This window comes from Paroedura picta, chromosome 3 (genome assembly GCF_049243985.1).
Source record: "Paroedura picta isolate Pp20150507F chromosome 3, Ppicta_v3.0, whole genome shotgun sequence".
NCBI classification, from domain to species: domain Eukaryota; kingdom Metazoa; phylum Chordata; class Lepidosauria; order Squamata; family Gekkonidae; genus Paroedura; species Paroedura picta.
This window is the reverse complement of record NC_135371.1, coordinates 14,676,998-14,697,488: the sequence shown is the minus strand read 5'-3', so window position 1 is coordinate 14,697,488 and position 20,491 is coordinate 14,676,998. Positions and strand designations below refer to the sequence as shown.

Sequence of the window (20,491 nt, the reverse complement as noted above, 5' to 3'; positions counted from 1 at the left end):
GGGAGGCGGGCACGGACGGACGGAGCGGCCCCTCCCTCCCTCCCTCGCCTGCCTGCCTTTCCCGGCCCCGGCCGTCCTCTCTCCCCCGCCCGGGATCTGCTGCCTTGCCGCCGGGTCCGCCGCCGCAGCTGCTGCTGCTGCTGCTTTGGGAGGTCCCAGCCGTTCCTCGCCCCGCCTCGCTGGGACCGCTGAGGATCCGGTGTGGGGATCTGCCTGCCGCCCCTCCCTCCCTCCCTCCCTCCCCCGACCCCACCAGCTCCTAGCCGAAATCGCCTGCTCCCGGCTGGCTGGGACCCCTGGATGATCGAGGAGGCTGCCCCTTTCCGCCGTCTCCCGCACCCGCTGGTCCGTGGGGCCGCGCGCGGGGCCGCCTGCCTGCCTGCGGGATGGCTCCGCCGGCGGCGGGCATCGGCCACCATCGCTGATTTGGATCACGCCTCTGCTAGGCGCTGTCAGTCTCCGTCGCCAAAGGGACTCTGCCCATCCGCCGTCCCCGGCAAGGCATCTCGACGCCTACCTTGGACAGCGCCCCAGGTAGGACTTCAGGTTCTTTTGGCCTACGGTGGGGGGGGGGCAGTTCTCCACTCCCGCTCCCCCACCCTCTGCAACCTTATTGTGGGGAGGGAGGAAAGGGAATAGCTGGTCTAAGGTTGAATAATGCATAGGAACGCGGAGCTGCTGGGTGCTGGGGAGAGGAGCATGGGTAGGAAGCCGTGTGGGGCATAAGGGGTTCTCCAAGAGGGTGGCTGGCCGGGGAGGATATGGGCGGAAGTTGTTGACGGTGCCCTGGTGGCAAAAGGCCAGGAGACCCCCCCTCCCCGCTCCCCATGGGCCCGGAGATGATATACAGAGCAGGAGCTCTACTGCAAGGCTTGGATTTATGTCTGGTGCCTGCCGGGGTGATCTATGCCTGTCCCCAAAGCTAGGCCAGGGAGACAGCTTAATCAAGGGCCGAGGCAGTTCTCTTTATTCCTGTATGGCTTGGCATTTATGCTGCAAAAAAAGATGGGGGGGGGGGGGGGAAAGGTTCTGCCCAGACAGAGAAGGAGGGAAAGCAGGCCGGGACCAGCTCCAAGGCCCAGGGCCTCCCCCAGCCTTCACAACTGGATCGCCCCCCAACCCAGCCCTGCCCCCCACCTGGACTTGCCTTCCTCCCATTTCCCTGCCCCATGTCACTGGCAGCCACATCGTGCCTTGGCCAAACCAGCCAGCACTCTCTGTGCCCCAGGAAGTCCTTCCGAGCATGTGGCACCAGCTGCTAAACAAGCAACCCCCAAAGTTTCCCCCTGGCTCACATTGGCAGTTTGGGCATGAGGGCACCTACGTGGTTCCCCCTCTCAGCTTGTAAACTCTCGGGAGTCTGGATGCTGCCTTTTGTGACAGTTGTGGATATGGGTTAGTCTCGGGAGGGTAGGGGATGAACGACACGGTGTCCGGGTCCCTTTTGCCCCCAGAAGAGGCGGCCGTCCATAAACAGGTGGCTCCCTGAAAACTTTCCCAAGCCAACCTCCAAGATTGCTCCCCCCCTCCAAACCCACAGTTCCACCCTCCTTTAACCCTTGATGGCCAAGAGCTCTCTTCCCCGTGCCCTCAACCTCGTTCCCCAGGAAAAAAAATAATTTGGCATGTACAAATCCAACCTCTTTGCCTCACCTCAAGCACACCTTTGGGCAGACCTGTGAGGGCTCAACTAGGGGCTCTGGCAGACGGGGAAAGAGACTCCTAGATGGACGGCCCAGGTGCCGAATCTGCAGGCAAGCTCAAAAACTATGCCTGGAAAGCAGTGCAGCTTGAGAAATGGGATGAAAAGCCAGCTGGGGAGAGTGGTGCTGAAGGAGTCTGGATCCAGGAAGAAGAGGAGGCCCGTGGGGTAGATCTGGACAACTACAGAGACTGGCTGTTACTTTTAGGAGAGGTAGGCAGGACCCACAGTGAGATTCATGAGGTTGCTCCTTTGTTGAGGCACCTGTCTGGCAAGGGGAAAGTCAATCTCCGACATCTATAGTTAAAGGTTTTCTTACCATAATGGGTGGTAAGAAAAGCCTCCAGGGGAGAGTGGCTTCCGGGAGAGGCCAATGATCTGACTCAGTAGAACAAAGCAGTGTCTTGGATTCAAAACACAAGCAGAATCCAGGTGGCAAAAGTAGGATCCACAGCTCAATTCTATCGTGCATTCACAGTGAGTGGCAGGATTGTCTGCCGTCCCCCCCCCCACCGCCCAGTTCCCTGCAGTTTGGGGGTAATGATGCTGACCTCTTGTCTGCATTTGTTTGCAAACACGCTAGGCTCTTTGGGCTCCGGGCTGAGGGTCACTGCCTCGGATGCCTCTCGGCCTGGTCTTGCTGGTGAGGGTAAAGGCAGGCGGGACTGTGAAGGGGAGGGTGCAGGGAAGGGTGACAGCAGCCATTAATCTTAATGGCCCAACAAACCAAGGTGGCACAAGTCACCGAGGAGAAGCTCTCTGGTTGCATTCCTGTCTTCCCCCGGCAAAGTGCTGATGCCCTCCGTCTCAAAATAGATCCTGGGAGCGGATATGCCTTGGGCCCTCCCTCTCTCTCTCCCTCTCTCTCTCTGGGGGCCTCAAGGGCAAGTGGCTGCCGGCTGCCAGCATGCTACAGCACGGAAGGGGAGGGGGAGGACAAGGGGATGCCGAGAGCTTCCTTCCAGCCGTGCCCCCAAGGGACCGGTGCCGCTAGCTGCCTCCCAGCAATGTCCGTCGGAAGCCTTCAGTGCAGCTGGCTCCCTGGGACCTCCTGGTCTGCTCCGGATCCCTGGCAGCCCCCTTCCCCCCACCCCCCGGCCTTCCGGCAGGCCAGAGGGTCACGGGACCCCGGCAGGTGGGGCGAGGGAGGGGAGAGTCGAGTCGGAGCCTCTTCTGAAGCTCCTCTCTTTGCTCAGGCCTCAGCGCATGTCGCTAAGCAACCGGCTTAGAGGCTGTTGTCGGCTTTGATTAGTGCCCAGGCTAATTGCCCCGCTGGGGTCGGGAGGCAGAGCAGCTGGCAGGGGGGGCACTCAGACGGCTTTGCTGGTGCCCCAGGCCTCTGACCCGCGCCCCCCCCCCCAGAGCCCTGTCCTCAGCTGCCCACAACTCAGGTCAGCCAGATCCCCTGCCTCTCTGCGGCCTGCCAAAGTCCTCCTGATGTCTCTGCTGATCCTTCTTCTCCAAGTTCAGCTCCTGCTTCACCTGATCCACAGTCCCAACCCCCTTTCTCCCCTCTTGGTCCCAGGGAAAGTCACTGACTTGTTCCCTGCAAGAGGCCCAAAAGATCCTTCCTGGTTTCTTCCTTTCAGGAGCTCAAAATAAGTTGTTTCTCTTGGTGTGTGCCTGTATCTTCCGAGTGTGAAATACGTTAACAGCAATGCTTAGCATTTATATAGCGCTGCAGATTGCATAGACCAGGGGGAGTCAACCTGTGATCCTCCAGATGTTAATGGACTACAGTTCCCATGAGCCCCTGCCAGCGTTTGCTGGCAGGGGCTTATGGCAATTGTAGTCCATGGACATCTGGAAGACCACAGGTTGACTACCCCTGGTGTAGACCACGTACCTGATCAATGGGCTTCCCGCGACAACATTGTGAGGAAGCCTGGTGTGATCATACAGACGGGGGTAATACGCTGAAGGGAGAACTGAAGCTGAAGGTTTGTTTGTTAAGGCAACTCACTGCGGAGTCCTAAGCAATGTCGATTCTGTTTCGGATTTTACCATCGGCAAGATCACATCGGCGATGAGACTTCAGTCCATCCGACGGAAGCAAAACAAGCCTCTGAAAAAGAAGAAGGAAGGCAGTGCGATTTAGCGAGTTTTAAAGCCCGCGAAGTCAAAACATGTCCCTTTCTTCTCCTTTTTTATCTGACTTTTAATAGACGCCCGTCAATATTCAGCCATGAGCACTTTTATCCAGAAACTTTTCTACCGGATTTGTGGGGCGAGAAACGGTGACAATATTTTCGATACGTTTTGATTCTAACTCCCTTTTTTCCGTCTTCGGGATTATTTGAAAACATGATTGCAGGTTAAAGTAGCACTGAATTGTCTCTGCCGTGCGGCTCCCCTAAACCAATAATCTGTCCTACTAATGAGCAAGTCAAAAGTCTTGTGGGTACTTAGGAACAGCCTGGAAGATCTTCGCATGGGGGCAATAATTGAACTCTTATATTAGAACTAGCTTCAAAGCCTGTTCCTAAGAACGGGCCTTGAAAGAGCCCCCTCCCCTGGCTCCTGGGCAGGCAGCTTAAGGTCGCTTTGGGCCGCAGCTCGTAGCCAAATCAAGTGGGGCGGGGGGGGGGGGCTGGGCAGCTCCTTAGGAGGCCTGGGACAGAGCTCCTTAGTAGGCAGTCAGCAGGCCCGGGGGCCCTTGTCAGCAAGGCCTCCATGACAACCTTTGCCCAGGGCCTCTCCCCTTACCTGCTGCTGGCTCCAGGCACTGAGGCATCTGAGAGCAAAGAGGCTAGAGTCCAAGGATGGTGGGCGGGAGCTGCAAGGGCAGGGCCAATCAGGGCAAAGATGGCTGCACCCTGATTGGCCCGATTCTAACTTGGACAGCCGGACACGTCCCACCCCCTAGGCTGTTCCATAAATATATAGAGGAACAACAATGGATAAGGATAGGAACAGAAGAAGGCACCTCTGATCCTCGCCTAAAGTGCTACGTAGAGAACTATAAAGGGAACAGAACAGCCACTTTCCCTTTGCTCCCTTCCCAAACCAGCAAAGAAATGATCCCAACACATTCCATGTTGAGGAATGAGAGGCCTCAGGCAAGAGGTTTTCAACCCCTCCTGGCCGTAGATGGGAAACGACAGTGCTGCCCACCTCAGGATTGTGCCCAGTTCTGGACGTCGCAGTTCGAGAAGGATATTGACAAGTTGGAAAGTGTTCAGAGAAGGGTGGCTAAGAAGGTTGAGGGGCTGGAATCCATGCCTTGCGAGGAGAGGTTCAGAGAGTCGGGTATGTGTTGCTGGGAGATCTGCTAGCTGCGTTTAACGACATAAAAGAAGAGTTGGTTCTTATATGCCGTTTTTCCCTACCCGAAGGAGGCTCAAAGTGGATTACAGTCACCTTCCCATTGCTCTCCCCACAACAGACACCCTGTGGGGTGGGTGAGGCTGAGAGAGCCTTGATATCACTGCCCAATCAGACCAGTTTTATCAGTGCCGTGGTGAGCCCAAGGTCACCCAGCTGGCTGCATGTGGGGAAGCGCAGAATCGAACCTGGCATGCCAGATTAGAAGTCCGCACTCCTCACCACTACACCAAACTGGCTCTCTTACTGCTGATTTAGTGACAAGGACTAGGAGCAATGAATTCAAATTATGGGAAAGGTGGTTCCACTTAATTATTAGAAAGCGTTTTCTGATGGTGAGGGCTGTTCGTAGATGGAACACGCTCCCTTGGAAGGTGGTGGAGTCTCCTTTGTTGGAAGTTTTTAGGGGATTGGATGAGCATCTGCTGGGAGGGTGTGATTTTTAAGTTCCTGAGAAGGTGGGGGGCTTGACTGGACGGCCCTTGGTGGGGTTTTCCAGCTCTGTGTGTGATTCTGTGGTTCCGTATCCTATTGTGCTCCTTGCCAGGGCCCTGAGCTCCTCAAAGAAAATCCTTGCAGTGGTTTGAGAACTACTGGATTAAACAGGTTATGAACACTGAGCATTGAACTGGAGCCCTGCCAGCTCCTAGTTCACACGGTACCGTCCCTGCTTGCTTGTATGTATGTATGCCTAAACCGAAGCATACAAGTCCGGTGGTGCTGTTGAGCAGACTTATCCGCTGGGGATCTTGTCTTGCATAAACTGAAGTTGCACTTTAAGGTCCTACGCAGCGGTCCTTGGACGCTGTATGGATCTGCCACTCAGCAGATGCTGTCTTGTAGGCACCGTAAAGATCGAGAGGACATTCCATTCAAATGCTTTGAGAACAGGGGAGTTTATGCTTTTGTGTGTTTTAGTCCGTTGGCACATGGTCTGGTTTCGTGACTCTAAGGATCATAGCATGATGTTGGTCCTGGGTTATATGCACACACAGATGTGTGGCATGTGTGACATGTGCTCAAAGGTTGCTGGCAAGGGGCTTATGGGAGTTGTAGTCCAGGGACATCTGGAGAACCACAGTTTGGCCACACCTGGGTCTATGATCAAATGGGACTCTTGCATTTTCAAGGCACATGCTTCAAGGGTTTGTTGTCTCAGCTGAAAATATCCCCAGATAGTGGACTGGAGAGAAAAATTTTAAAGTATCTAATAGCTGCTTCAGTAGGCAAAATGGTAAATGGTAGCCCTGGGCCATATCTGGGGACCTTTGCAGGGCACATCATCTGTGGCAGAACATCCGCTTTGCATTCATAAGGTCCCAGGTTCAATCCCCAGCAGCTCACAGTTTAAAAGAGATCAGCTGAGAGGTGATGGGAAATACGCCGAAGCCTTGCAAATCGGCTGCCAGTCAGAGTAGACAATACCTTATAGACTAAGGGTCTGATTCAGTATAAAGCAGCTTCGTGTGTTTGTGTGACATCTGAGAAGTACTAATCTTCTCTCCCCTGCTGTCAATGCAGGTAAAAAAGGGGGTGCTGGCTGTGGTATAAGGACTTGCTGGTAGGGAATTGTGGGATGGTGAAAATCAGGAATTGGGCTTTTCAGCCCAAATTCCTTCCCCAAACAGCTCTCTGAGTAAACCAGTTCCTAACCAGAGCACTAGAAGAGTGCTGGGCTATACACTGAAGGTCTGAGTAAGACACACACACTCTAGAGCAGGGGTAGTCAAACTGCAGACATCCAGATGCCCATGGACTACAATTCCCATGAGCCTCTGCCAGTGTTTGCTGGCAGGTGCTCATGGGGATTGTAGTCCATGGGCATCTGGAGGGCCGCAGTTTGACTACCCCTATATAGAGTGTAGTTTCGGGTGTGTGGGTAGGAAACCTGGGCATGTGTGAGAGAGGGGGATTGTGGGAGTGGACAGTGCTGTCAATTCACAACTGACCCAGAGGGGACCCTTGGTGTGCCATTGCATGTCTGTTTAGAGGCCCTGAGTTTCCTAGGTCGTCTCTCATCCAAACACTAACCAGGGCTAATCCTGCTTAGCTTCCGAGAGCTGATGAGATTCGGCTCACCTGGACTATCCAGGCCAGAGGAAGCAGTATGCAATTGTTTACCTGGTTAGATTTTTCACTTCTTGTGGCAGAACCATTCAATATTCATGTCCTGTGTATCAGCTCAGTGCATCAGTAGGAAAAAGGAACATCCCCAAGCACACAGCTGACCACACCTCTGTAGCACATGTTATGAAGCATGTTATGAAACAGGCAGTCCACATTTGAGTGCGATTCTGTGCAGGGTTACTCCAAATAAAATAATTGAGGTGGGACCACAGGGACTCTGCACTCTATAGAATTGCAGTTTATGTGGCTCATGCTGGTGGAACATGATCTGGCCTACCATGAATGTTATTATGTCAAAGAGAAAGACCGCCCCCTCACTCTTCTGCTCTGAGCTTTGGAGGATCCAGGGAATCCTGTATGCCTTAGTGCTCTTCACTAGATTGTCTAGCTTGATAGATGGATGCTTCCTCCTTGTGGCAGGAGGCCAGACTGCAGAGTCTTTTGGGCTTTCAATGTCTTCTTGGGTTTTGTCTGTGCTGCAAAGTGCCGTCAAGTTGCAGCCGACTCATGATGACCCCCTAGATTGGGTTTCAAGGCAAGAAATCAACAGAGGTGGCCTGCCATTGCATTACAACCCTGGTCTTTGGTGGTCTCCCATCCAGGCATTGACCATGACCAGCCTTGCTTAGCTTCCAAGATGTGATGACACATGTGAGGCTCTCTCAGCCTCACCCACCCCACAGGGTGCCTGTTGTGGGGAGAGGAATGGGAAGGCGACTGTAAGCCGCTTTGAGCCTCCTTCGGGTAGGGAAAAGCGGCATATAAGAACCAACTCTTCTTCTTCTCTTCTTCACTGGACTAGCCTGGGCTATGCAGGCCAATACTGTCTATTGTTATATGGGCAGTTAATTGGACTGCTGCATGTACACTGATAGGGAAGTCTGGCTGAGCCAGAAGCCTCAAGGATCCATATTTTAGACATTTGCTACAAGTAACTGTCATAATGATGGTTATACAAGCAACACGTTGAAATGTTCCTAATGGTGTACACAAACACACACACACAGACATATATATCCTACTATTCTAATAAGCAAAGTATGACACCTTCTTCCAGGAAGAGTCACTTAAATTGGAGGACATTTCCTTCAACTGGAAAAAGACTCTTAGGCTGGAGGAATACATGCTAACATTCTGTCTGTCTGTCTGTCATCTATCATGTATCTACATTCTATCTGTCTGTCCGTCTGTCCATCCGTCCATCCATCCACCTACCCACCTACCCATCCTGCCTTAGAGCCAAGGTGATGCACAAAGACAAAACTACACAAACAATCATTAAAAATAAGTCCGTTGAAATAAGTGAAATCAGCACCAGCAACACGAGTAAAATGATCCATTCGTTTGTTTGTTTGCCAAATTTTAATCCACTTTTCTGCCTCCAGGGACTCAAGGCAGGCTACAGAGTTGATGAATAGCGACAAACTGATAAACAATCATTAGAATGCAATGGTTAACAAGATCTTAACCTTAAAGTATCTTAGGCAGATACACACACGCTACAAAAATCCATTTAAAGCAGCCTGGTCCGTGAAGACCTGCTAAAAACTAACAAAACGGGGGCCTTTCTGACTGATTCTGCCAGGCCAGATGAAATAAACCAGGGGTAGTCAAACTGTGGCCCTCCAGATGTCCATGGACTACAATTCCCAGGAGTCCCTGCCAGCTTTCGCTGGCAGGGGCTCCTGGGAATTGTAGTCCATGGACATCTGGAGGGCTGCAGTTTAACTACCCCTGAAATAAACATTACAAAAATGTAAAGACCCAAGGCAGCAGATCAAGCTATGGAAGTATAAACGAAATATCCGATTTAACAGGGGGTAAAACTAAAACAGGTTCAGCAGAAAACCAAATACAACCCAAAAACAAAGCAGGCTCAGGGCATTTCAGAACTGTTGTTAAAACATCACATAATTAACATCTACTAAAACACTACAGAACACAATGAAGTGCCGCTTTTCTGTGTTCAGTGTAATTGATTTTTTTTCTTTCTTTCACAAGTGCAAGTTTTGGCACTGCAGTTTAAAAGAGGAGGATAACACAGGAAGAAAAGAGAACTCGAATGCTGGCCATTTGCTCCCTAGAACCCCCCTCCCCCCCGTCGAGTTGCCATGAGCCCTGCTGGGGGGGGGGCGTGGATGGGTACCCAAAAATGCCAGAGGAAGAAAGCCCTGAAGTTCTCCTGCTTGATAAAGCAAATCTGACAGCTACATTTGCAAAATAAAAAGTTCCATAAAGAAGATACGGGAGGGACCATATGGCATAACTGAGCCATTTCACGGAGCAGATACAAGTAGTTTTATACACCAAAAGTTATTCGGGGGGAAAACAGTTTAGGTGTAATTTGTACTCATAGGTTCAGTCCAATGTGTTGGAAAGTACAGCCAAGTTGCAGCTAATTTATGGAGACCCTGCAAGGTTTCCAAGGCAAGAGACAAGCAGAGGCAAGGGGTGCAAGGGGTTGGACTAGATGACCCTGGAGATCCCTTCCAACGCTATAATTCTATGATTCTACCACAAGCACTGTGGCCCGGGACTTCCTTGGGGGAGGGTCTCCCCTCCAAACACTGCTTAGCTTCTGAGATCTAATGAGATTTGGCTTGCCTGGGCTATCCAGGACAGGACCTGCTTATGTCCATTCCATGTCTTTCAACCAGTAATCCGAGTCAGCTACAAAACAGGATCCTGGCCACAACGCAACAGCTTCTTTCCCAGGAGTTTCCTGGTGCAGAAAATGTATCCAGCATTTTGTTGCTCAGGCTTGTTTGCCCACACCAGAAAGAATGTTTCCTTGGCCTGAAAGAACAGGAAGAAGACAAGACAGGCCCCGTGGGTAGGAGGGAAAAGGAACAAGAGGTAAGGTTGAGGGGGGATGTTTTCCTACAAGGTCCCCTGACAAAGCATTCAGGGAAATGGGCAGGGATCTAGAAGAACTTATAAAACTCTCTGCCTTGCACCTTGTTCCTGAAAGAAGGGGGAACAGAATCCCTGTTTTCTGTTGCAGGAGTTGTTTGCCTACAAGGAAAGGTTGGCACTTTTCAGTTTAGAAAAAGACGACTTATTGCTGGGAGAATTGATAGAGGTTTATAAAGCTATGTGGAGCAGTGGGGGAGAGGGGGTGGATAGAAAGAATATTCTTCTTATTCTCCCCATAATATAGGAAGCCAGAAAAACCCAACAAAGTTGATTAGTGGATTCAAGAAAGACAAAAGGCAGTAGTTCTTTATTCAAAGAGTGATTACATGGTGGGATTCACTGCCAGTGGGGATATTAATAGTCACAAGCTAGGGATGCCAACCTCCAGGTGGCAGCTGGGGTTCTTCCAGAATTACAGCTCATCTCCAGACTACAGAGTGCAGTTCTCCTGGAGAACAGGGATGCTTTGGAGGGTGGAGACTATGGCATTGTACCCCACTGTGGCCAGGTCCCTCCCCAGGTTCCACTCCCAAATCTCCAGGAATTTCCCAGCCTGGATCCCGCCCCCACGATATCCAGAGGGGACCCGGCAACCCTACATTGTGCAAAGGGTTGGACTAGATGACCCTGGAGGTCCCTTCCAACTCTATAATTCTATGATACTACCACAAGCATAAAAGGTAAAGGTAAAGGTATCCCCTGTGCAAGCACCGGGTCATGTCTGACCCTTGGGGTGACGCCCTCCAGCGTTTTCATGGCAGACTCAATATGGGGTGGTTTGCCAGTGCCTTCCCCAGTCATTACCGTTTACCCCCCAGCAAGCTGGGTACTCATTTTACCAACCTTGGAAGGATGGCAGGCTGAGTCAACCCTGAGCCGGCTGCTGGGATTGAACTCCCAGCCTCATGGGCAAGATGGCATTAATTAAAGGCTCCCTTTAGTCTCCATGGTCTATCAGCGTCTTCTAGCCATGGTGACTAAAGGGAACCTCCATATTCAGAGGCAGCAAACCTCGGGATACCAGTGCTAGGAGGCACCTAGTGAAGGCCTTGGCCTCTATGCCCTATTGCAGAGGTGGTCAAACTGTTGCTCTCCAGATGTCCGCGGACTACAGTGCCCATGAGCTTCTGCCACAGCATCATGCTGTAGTCCGTGGACATCTGGAGAGCCGCAATTTGGCTCTGTTGGTTGGCCCTCCAGAGGAACTGGTTGGCTGCTGGGTGAACCAGGATGCTGGACCTTGATGTGAAGCAGCAGGGCTTTTTCTTATGTCCTTATGGGTGCTGCCGAAATGTTCAGACATAGCCCAGAATACAGAGACACTCTCTGCTAGAGTGGATGAATGCATCACTTCTGAGTCAGAGGCCAATAAGAGTTCAGAATACAGAACTCAACACAAAGTCCTGCTTCGTATTTTAATCTGGCCAAGGAGCCCATGTATTGTTGCGGCAAGTGTGTTTAGAAATCCTTAAAAGTTCTCGAGTTGAGATTTGAAACTGTAGCTGCTCTAACAGGGCAGATGCAGCTTCCTAGGGAACTGGATAGTAGCCAGTGTGCCAAAGGGGAGGGCTGGGGGGGGGTGCAAATGTGATGACATCCCTTCCAGGGAAAGCCTGGATGCAATGGTGGTAGCTCTAGGAATCACCAAAAGCTCTACGGTAAAATCAGAGCACCCCCGGCAATTCCTAGAGCGACTGACATTGAGTTCCCGGCTTCCCTTGGTAGGAAGAATATCACAGCTGTGCAATGGCCCTGCTCAGATGGGCAAAGCCACTGTGGCAGGTCAGAGGAGAAGACACAAGGGTCCAAGACCATGAAAGGCTTTCTAGATGAGAGCCTGGACCTTGAATTGAAACCAGGCAGTGAGGGTCAGCCGGCCAAGGGACTGCAGAACGGATGCAATGGGCACACTCCCGATAGATCTTGAGCTGCAGCAGTTTCCAAATTGATTTTGACGGGAGACCAATGCACAGTGTTATTACTGCAGGAAGTCCCGATGGCACTGTGGCATGGAGCCAGGTGGCCAAATCAGCTGAGTCAAGGTAGGGAGCAGTCTTCTTGGCTAAAGGAAGGCAGGAGAAATTTGGGGGGCTTCTCGGAAGTGGGATTGACTTGCTTCTCCAGTAGTAATGCTAGATCCAAGGTAACTCCAGGGTTCTTCATTGAACCAGCAAGGGTCACCCCCTGAACCCCATAAAATGTCGGGAGCACAGGGTCCTTCAAGAAGTGAGAATGATTTTGTAAGCAATTCTGGGTCCCCACTGGGGGTCTGAATACTTCGTATTATTTGAAAGAGGGTATTGGTCTGATCCGGCAGGGATCTTGTGTAAACCAGAAAGAGAGACATGCAGATTTGGTGCTGGGTGACAGCGTGAAATTTTGTAAGCCTATGGTGGGGCATGAGTGTCTGCATCTAACAGGGGTGTTTGTTTGTCGATCACCATGTGCTGATGGTTTCTGTTTAATAAAATAAATGTCAGTAATATGCCCTATGCAAGCGCCCCTTCGTAGCAGTCCTGGCCCTTTAACCATGGGGCAGGACACTCACCTTCATGCTATGAACTGCTTCTGCTGTTAGGTGTCGTTAAAAGGACAGGACTTCCCCCTTCCTCCCCCAAGCCTGCTGACTGTGCTCCCCGCTGGTTCGATCCCTGGCATTTCCCGTTAAAAGTATGCAGGTGGCAGGTGAGTAAACAGATCTTCTAGCAGAGCAAAAACATTCCCTGGGGCTGTTTCTAGTTGGGAAGATGGTGGACAGGGGAGGTTTAGCTCCCTCTCCTCTCACACTGCAGCCCTAGCCCAGGTCGGACTTGTACATGCTTGGGAGGTACAGACGCCCTGAACACAGCTTGAAGTCATAGCCAGGAACAGGATGCCAATCACTTCCAGGAAAAAAAAAACACCCTGCCCCTTGAATCGAGGCTTAACGTGTAGATGGGAAATCAGCAGGGGAAACTTGCCGTGATCTGGAGGTAAAGGACATCACCTGGTGCATAACTTTGCACTGAGCCTTGGGGAGGGTACTTTTGCTCCCGGTTGTTAGCAACCCTGTCCAGAGGAAATGTGCCGCATAGTTAGGACCCTGGGAGTCCCCAGGAGTCAGAGATAGCCAAGGCCACATGAAATGGTAAACAGCCTAGCTGGTGCAAGGCGCCTTCATGTGCTCAGCATTCACCAGGCGTTTTCTCTGCTTTTCTATGCAACAGTCAAGAGTTTAGGGCCTTAAAAAAAACTGGGCTGGAAAATGGTGCTTTCCTTCAAATTCAGTACTGCAGATTCTCCTGTATAGATTTGTTATCTTTTAAAACATTCATAAACCAGCTTTTTTGTGTGTGTGCAACCAAGGTTGGCAAAGTATTCTTAAAGGGATTCTGTTACCTGCATACCTATTGAACAGCGGTTCTAAGTGTGAATCATTACCCAAATAGGGATGGAATCTGTTTTGGATTAACTGATCTAGAAGGAATGATCTTTAAAAGGTATTATTTTGGGGATCTAAAGAAGTGTGGGGGATATAAAGAATGTTGCCCAGATCATACAAGAATATTTAATTGAGGCATGCCAAAAAGGGGAAGAGATCAGACTCGACATGAAGCCATGTTAAAAGCTCTGGTCAGATTCTTTAATATATGAAATGAATCCACAACAGTGCAATCCTAAAAAGAGTTATGCCCTTCTAAGTCCACTGAAGCTTATAGGCTTAGAAGGGCATAACTGTGCTTAGAACTATGCTGCAAGGAAATCAGCATTGGTTTGGATGGGAAGCCCATTTCCGTGTGTAACTCCCTATAGCCAGACTGGCATTCAGTTCTCAGGGATTGCTCAGCAGCGTCCTGTTCAAAAACGTTCTCCAGTGTTAAGCTGTTAAGACAGGGTTTTCTCGAGACCCTGGGGAGAGCTGCTGCTAGTCTGATCAGGCAATCCTGAGCTAGAATGAACTAAAGGCACAATGTGGCCGGGCCCAACCATATGACTACTTCTCAGATCTTATCAGCTGGTGGTGAATGCGGGCAAGTTGATGGCCACTTTATGGCACCTCTAGAGGAGGCAAGAGGTGGTTTACCACTGCCTGTCTCTGGACTTACTTGGTGGTCTCCCACCCAGATCCCAAACAGGGCAAGCCCTGCTTAGCTTCTGAGATCTGACACGATCAGGCTAGATTGGGCCACTCAGGTAGTCTCCAGAGTCTTTAGTGAATGGGAACAAATGGGTAACCCTGCTGATCATCTGTGATGGGCATTTCAGAGATTTGGCAACCACTGATTTTGCTGAAGACCATTTCCCCTGATTTGAACTGCTTGCTATAGGATATTGATCTGTCTAGATGTCGAGCAAAGCGTGTGTGAGGCTTGTTGGTTAAATATCATCAATTGTTAGAATCATAGAACCATAGAGTTGGAAGGGGCCATACAGGCCATCTACTCCAACCCCCTGCTCAACGCAGGATCAGCCCTAAGCATCCTAAAGCATCCAAGAAAAGTGTGTATCCAACCTTTGCTTGAAGACTGCCAGTGAGGGGGAGCTCACCACCTCCTTAGGCAGCCTATTCCACTGCTGAACTGTTTCTGTTGATCTGTCCCTCCCTCTCCTCCTGTTCCCTAGAATCATAGAATCATAGAGTTGGAAGGGATCTCCTGGGTCATCTAGTCCAACCCCCTGCACTATGCAGGATACTCACAACCCTACCGCTCATCCGCTGTGACCAGCCACCCCCTTGAGCCTTCACAGAATCAGCCTCTCCTATGCCCAGTTTTGGAACGGACTCTCTTTGCGGCAGGGACTCGTCTCTCTCTGACACCTGTCAAGCCTTGCAGTGTTATGCAAACAGCTCAACTTCACATTCTACAGGAAGTGCCTTTAGTAAGACCCGCATGAAATTTCCCGCCAATGTGACTCAGGTTTCAGAGGGCTGAGCAGGGAATTTTGTAGGGACACCCCAGGGAGAACAGTGACAGCATCAAATACGGATTGTCACTCAGCGTGAAGGATTTAATTTCCCAAACCTTCCATTAGCTCCTGTTTTCTAATTGTGGGGTAAATTCAGAGGCTGATGAAATCCCAGGGTCAAATTAGATGCAGCATGGGAGATCTAGAATTAGGATTTCTTGCATTTAAAAAGGCTAAAATCAGCTGGGGAGCTATTTATTTATCGGATGACGTTGTGTGCAGTGTAGTCAGGAGATCCGTGGATTGTCTGGCAGGCAGGCAGGCAAAGGATTTTGCCATTGCCTGCCTCCATGTCATGAGCCCCAGTGTTCCTTGCAGGAACCCTTCAAGGTCTCCCATCCAAATACTAGCCAGGGTCGGCTCTGCTTAGCTTCCAAGATCTAACAGGATCGAGCTTCCTATCTGTTCATTAGCTGTTGAGATGCCACTTGAGACCACAATTCTATTGTGTGAGTGTTTGTGGGGGGGGGGTCACCTTTCCTTTCCACAACATTTTCCTGATCCCAGTTGCTCCTTCATATCTCTTTAACCAACAAAGGGAAACATAACGCAGGTATGAGTGTTGGTGTTGGTGTCAGAAAGGGCTGTGAAGTTGTGGGAGACCCCACAGGATTTTCATGGCAAGAGACGTTCAGAGTTGGCTTGCCATTGCCTGCCTCTGTGTGACACCCCTTGTATTCCTTGGAGATCTAACCAGGGTCAACCTTGGTTAGCTTCCAAGATTTGACAAGATCAGGCCAGCCTGGGCCACCCAGGCTAGGTCTGAGTACTGATATGCTTTATTCCAAAGGGAAGAGGGACGGGGAGAGAAGAAACCACAACTGGAGAAAGCAAACTCCTTCCCTCACCATCGTAGCCCCTGTCCAAACTGGGGGTGAGTGGGCTGAGATTGCTTTCAGCATCCCAATCATAGGTCTTGCATAGTCCCAACTAGAGATAACCTTCAGAAACCGTTGCTGGGGCTCTGATACTCTTTCATTCTCCGTACGGCATGGAATAAACGGAGCGTCTCCCGTGAGAAAGGGCTGCTCGGCCTGGCGCTCTGCAAAAGGAGTTGCTTGTAGGGGCGCCTGGATGGAGACACCCACCCATTCTTGGCGCCTGACTTTTCCTTAAATGTGTCATGGGGGCAGGGGAGAGGCAATGGACACAACTTGCATCCACCAGGGGTGGCATGTTGCTGGCAGGGGCTCATGGGAATTGTAGGCCATGGACCTCTGGAGAGACAGTTTGGCCACCCCTGCAATTGCTGCCCAGTCCCAACAGGGGCTGCAGCTCATCATAGTCCCAATGGAACTGCACTAGTTCCCCCTTGAGGAGGCAACAGGCAGTGCACCTGCTTGAGATAACCAAATACCTTGAGGTGGCCCTGAGGCGGGATTGTGAATAATCGTACAGTCTTTAGCCTTCCACCCTCTCCCCTGTGTTTCTCCCTGAAAGGGGCTGTTTAACTTGAAAAAAATGATTTAGGCATTTACTTTTCTCCCCAGTGTGATCCCAAAGCAGTTCAACAATGCCGTCCTTCCTTCCACTCATACATTCTCATAACAACTGCCTTGTGAGGCAGGTTAGGCTGAGAGAAAATAGCTTGTCCCGGGTCACCCAGGGAGCTTCCATGGCAGAACACGGATTCGAACCTGGGTCTCCCAGATACTGGTCTGGCACAATGTAGAAGAGGGGAAATGCGCTGCCCCTTGAAGAGAGGTTTAATGGGATGCTACCTACCAGGTGACGATTTTGACCCTCCATGCCAGGAAAAGCTTTGACTGCAAATTTCTGGCCAATATGCCTTTGTTAAGGGAGCCAGTTGTCTTTTTTTCTCCAGGTCGGTGGCAACCCCATACCCCAGCTTGGAAGCCTCTGCTTGAACCCACCTTCCAATGGAATATATGCCTTTGTCTCAGTAGCTGGCTTTTTGGGGCCTGTCACTTGAGAATTCTTGCTATTCCCCCAGACGTTACTTAATATTCTGTAGCTAAGCAAAAAGATGGCGATGCTATATAAAGCACCAAGAAGTTATTTCGAACCATTTCTGGATGCCTTGAGGGAAACCTGGGATACGGCGGCCAGCCTGATAATATTCAACATTTATACAGTACTTCAGTGCTCAAAGGGATAACATATAGATTTGCCTGTCCTGAAAGATACCCGGTTTAGAGAGGGATGCTTCAGTTGGGCTGGAGGACGGAGATTTGGGATGGGACTGTGCTTATGGTGACTGCTCCCCTCCCGTCATTAGGTAATATTACTCAATTTGGCTCGCTTTGACTCTTTACTGAGTGAGTCACCCACTCTCCAGTTTTGTCAACATGACAAATAACATGTCTCTTAAAAGGCTCTCTGCCTTTTAAGGTACCTGTGTGTATTCTTCTCGGTACTGGAGAAGAAGAATATTCGAACAGCTCCTGGGCTGTAGATTTTCTAGTGGAGTCTGTCTTGTTTTCTTCCCTTATCCAAGAAGGGAGATGGTGCAATTTAAAGCCAACCCCACCTAACATTCTTACAATTTGCACAAGAAGAAGGAGGAGAGGAGGTGGATATTAATGTCCCTGCTTTTCACTGCCTGAAGGAATCTCAAAGTGGCTTACAATTGCCTTCTCTTCCACTCCCATAACAAACATGCAAATCTCTTCCGCATTGGACCTACCTGCTCGTCTGGTGTTGGGGCAAATTCCGGTTCCAGGTGATGTTGTCGCTGGGCTGAGGCCGTCCCAGGCCCCTCTTTACCCTGGGCGCGTTCTGCATACAGTGGATAATGCACTTTCAGTGTGCTTTTGCAGCTGGATTTTCCTGTGCATAATAGGATAATCTACTGTTAAAGTGCAATGAAAGTGCATCATCCAACGTGTACAGAATGGGCCCTGGCTTCCCATTTTTGCTCCAAGTGCCGACGGGGCCTATGTTGAGCCTGGGCCATGGGGAAGAGATTAGTCAGGCTGGCCTGGCCTGGCTCCTCCCCACCCATGGCTGTGACTACAGCATGCCGGAAGGGACAAAAAATACCTCAGGCAGCATGGCGCAACCACCTGGAGTATTCTAAAAAACCCTAAAAATCAAAAATGGGTCCCTGCTGCCCTGCAATATGGTGGAACCACATCACCCGGGCTACCTTGTCCGGAGGCACAAATCCAGAGTGGACTGGACCTGGGAAGAGGCGGGGCAACCTGCCTCAGCCCAAACACCCAGAGGCAGCCCAACACGGCGGCCCAGGTGCAGAAAAGGTACTTGTGAGGTACGTGGGGCTGAGAGAGCTCTGACAGAACTGCTCTTTGAGAATAGCTCTAAAAGAACTCTGCCTAGCCCAAGGTCACCTGATGGCTGCATCTGGAGGAGCAGGAAATCAGACCTAGTTGTCCAGATTAGAGTCCACCGCTCTTAACTGCTACCCCACTTTGGCTCCAGATATGGATGTTGCCTTAACATTACGGCTGGAAGCATCTCTTTCCCTGCTCTTCTTTAAAAAAATAATAATCCAGGCAGATGAAAAGTTCTGGATAGCTTGATTGCATGCCATTTTGTGATATCTTGGTGGGTCATAACGAAAGATACGCTCTTGCTGGTTTTGGATACCTTTATTGTTCTCATGGCATTCGATCTAGGAGGCTGGTACAGTCACCCCCATGTTACAGATGGAGGGTTGAGAGTGTTTTGCCTAATGAGTTCTGCTGAGGTAGGATTTGAAACGAGGACCTCTCTGCTCAGCTTCTCAACCCATATGCTACAGCAGTTCCTGAATGAGTCAGTGTGTGTGTGCAAGAGAGAGAGAGAGAGAGAGAGTTATAAGATCTGTCTCATTATCCTCGTTAGACATGCAGGCTGGTTCTAGGCACAGGTTGCAAATCTGTGCATGGTTACCTGGGAGTAAACCCCATTGAATTTGCTTCCGATTACAAATGCACCGGGGGCCCCCAGGTCGACACAAGACTCTGCATCGAGCATACTGGATTCCTCTACGTCACAGGAGACGGGCCGAGAATGGTAAACATCGCTTGCCGAGTGAGTCTCAAAGCATCTTTAATTCATACACTGGGCAGTAGGTGAGATGAACACAACAAAACAGTCTTGCGGGCACCTTAGAGTCTTGCACAGTTATTATGGTGGCTGCACCAGAATTAAGGTTGCCGACAACCTAGGGGGAAAAACTGCCCTGTCCCTTTAATTGAGTTTTAATGAGATGTTGTCCCGACTGGCTGATCCAGGCTGGCCTGATTTTGTCCATCCTGGGACGCTAAGCCCTGCTTATTCGTTGGATGGGAGACCACCAAAGAAGTCCAGGGTTGTTATGCAGAAGGACGGTAGGGCAACCTCACCTTTGCTTGTCTCTTGCTGTCAACACACCATGGAAGTCGCCATAGCTGGTTTTGATGGGACGGCCAAGTTTGACCTCATGATGTTCTTTACACACACCAAAAACACAAGGCCAGCAGGCTCACTATGCCAAGGCGTAGGCCCGCTACATTTCCTTTGCAGAGCACATACCCAGACCCGGGTCGGTGAAAAGCCCATTCCCAGAGGGATGGCAAATGGGCAAAGCAAGAGGTGCTGTTGACATAAATCTCTGCAGAGGGGCAGGGATTTCCCACAGTGGGACCCTTCCTCCCCAAAGTCTTTGGAGGCCAAGTCTGACAGCATCAAATCCATGTAGGGATTCCTGCTCAGCAGACTGTGCCCCCCTCTTGGCAAAAAAAAAAAAAAGTTCCTTCGTGTTGCAATCTGGCGCTTCGTTTGGTCTGCTCTTTTTGTGATACACCAGGAATTTTTTGGGCACGTTCCCTTTCTTTCACGGCCTCGAGGAGGCACAAATCTTGCGAGTAATCCAAGCCTTCGGAGAGACTGAAAAACTAATTCTGAAAAGCGACAAAGCTGGTTCTCCTCCAGAGAAACAAAATTGGACCTTTGATTTATGTGTACTGGCAGCCGGGTAGAAAATAATCTTTCTCAAGAATGCTAAGGTAATATGATTTTCTGGGGGGGAGGGGGGGGAGTTTGTTTTGTTGTAGGGGTTTTTCTCCTCCATTGAACCAACTGTAGATAACTTTACAATACGCTGGTTAATGTGGATGGGCAGAGCCTTAATCCAGTTTGTAAAGCTGTCCATTTTAAAATGAGTCCCTCTAGAGCTTTATCCTTCGGATTCACAAGCGGTTATTGGTTGACCCCCGTGTGCTGTGTAATGCTACAAAATGACCCATCCCCACATATCAAACCTCTGTTCAAAGGGCAGGGCCCTGACCTGAATGGTTAGGCCAATATTGTCAGATCTTGGAAACGTTCTTGTTTTTATACCCCACTTTTCTCTTCCAAAAGGAGTTCCAGAGCATCTTACAATCACCTTCCCTTCCTCTCCCCATGACAGGCACCTGGTGAGGGAGGTGAGGCTGAGAGAGTTCTGGGAGAACCGTGCCTGGCCCAAGGTCACCCAGCTGGCTGCATGTGGAGGAGGAGCGGGGAATCAAACTTGGTTCTCCAGTTTAT

General features: G+C 50.5%; 1 protein-coding gene across 1 annotated transcript in view; it reads left to right on the top strand.

Moving 5' to 3' along the window:
* The first annotated feature begins 239 nt into the window (after positions 1–239).
* Positions 240–20,491, top strand: part of GABBR1 (gamma-aminobutyric acid type B receptor subunit 1) — a 154,253-nt gene continuing 134,001 nt past the window's right edge. Inside the window, exon 1 of the mRNA XM_077324812.1 lies at positions 240–534. The gene's annotated coding sequence lies outside the window, so the exon portion shown is untranslated. The remainder of the gene's footprint in view (positions 535–20,491) is intronic.